The 1,242-nt window shown below is 34.7% G+C and overlaps 1 protein-coding gene across 2 annotated transcripts in view; it reads left to right on the top strand.

Moving 5' to 3' along the window:
- The first annotated feature begins 936 nt into the window (after nucleotides 1-936).
- LOC127651725 (NACHT, LRR and PYD domains-containing protein 12-like) overlaps nucleotides 937-1,242 on the top strand; it is a 26,949-nt gene continuing 26,643 nt past the window's right edge. Inside the window, exon 1 of one of the 2 annotated variants that reach the window (XM_052137705.1) lies at nucleotides 937-1,005. The gene's annotated coding sequence lies outside the window, so the exon portion shown is untranslated. The remainder of the gene's footprint in view (nucleotides 1,006-1,242) is intronic. The other variant, XM_052137706.1, reaches the window with a different exon arrangement.

Genomic DNA, 1,242 nt, shown 5'->3' with positions numbered 1-1,242 from the left:
CTACAGTACAAGGTCTGTCTCTTTGCATAATATATTTTGATGAGGGTGTTGCTATGTTCATCAAGAGATGTCATAAAGGATGTTTTGAGGTCCACAAATGTAATTCTTTTGAACTCAGCACAGACCTGAGGGAGTGAAAGAGAAATTAATTAAGTCATTAAACTAACAAGCAATCAGGACAGATAATTTATAGACGCTTCATGTTGCTTACTTGCTCCTCCAAAGAGAGGTCAGGTCACCTTTCTTTGATGACAGAGACCTAGCGCTGACCATTGACTTTATTTTCATACACCCGGTGACACGGCAATGGTGAACATTGAGGAATGTGAATAAATGTGAATTGTGTTAGAAATGTGTTTGCTCTGTAGGCATGTTTTTAAAGTCTAAAAATCCCCAAACAACACAAAGTTTATCTTCTTTGCACGAGTAAATATGTGGATGGATTTGCCTTTTCTAATGGGAGGGCAGTTCCTCCATTACTGGAACTATTTGCAGGAATAGACAATAAGATTGATTGAACTCAAATTAAATATTTTGCTGAGGTTTTGTTGAATTAAATTGATAAGCATTGTTCACAAAACTCACATTTTATTTTTATGATTAAAATATTTGGTAAGGTTGAATAAATGTATTAAAAGTAGTTGTACTGAACTTTTCATTGATTTTTGATCAAGCAACACAACAAAATCTATTAAGCTTGTTTCATTTAATCTTTAGTCATTTAAACGTTGTTTTCAAGAGCAACAATTACCTTTACATTTATGTTTATTTATTTGTGCTCTGTAATAAAATATAATCTGCCAGCATCATGTGACGTGACGTTCAGTCCAAACGGGCAGTCCCTCCTCTGGTCGGAGTAAAACACAACTCGTGACATTATTAGCGAATAACTACATCTACTACACCTTATCCAGGTAACTAAAACCGAAAGTAAAGAAGAAGAAGAGACGCCATTCCGAGGCGTTGTGCCGAAACACTGGGAATATTTATACGACAGTATTTCTGGTAGGTTCAGAGGGCATTTTTCATATAACACTGTTGTCATATAAAAATCATCTGCAATTTGGGTTTCTGCAGCTGTTTACAGGTGATTTTAAGCATATATTTATATTCCGACTGTGTACAGCACCTGAGGTAAACAAAATGGTGGAAACTTCGACGACTAGTGATTCTCTTAGACTGGTAAAATGTAGTTCTTTTAGTTTTTTATTATTATTATTATATATTGTTGACTAAAAGTGA

Source organism: Xyrauchen texanus, chromosome 11 (assembly GCF_025860055.1).
Source record: "Xyrauchen texanus isolate HMW12.3.18 chromosome 11, RBS_HiC_50CHRs, whole genome shotgun sequence".
NCBI classification, from domain to species: Eukaryota; Metazoa; Chordata; class Actinopteri; order Cypriniformes; family Catostomidae; genus Xyrauchen; species Xyrauchen texanus.
The sequence above is the reverse complement of the archived record's forward strand: the minus strand, read 5'-3'. Positions and strand labels throughout refer to the sequence as shown.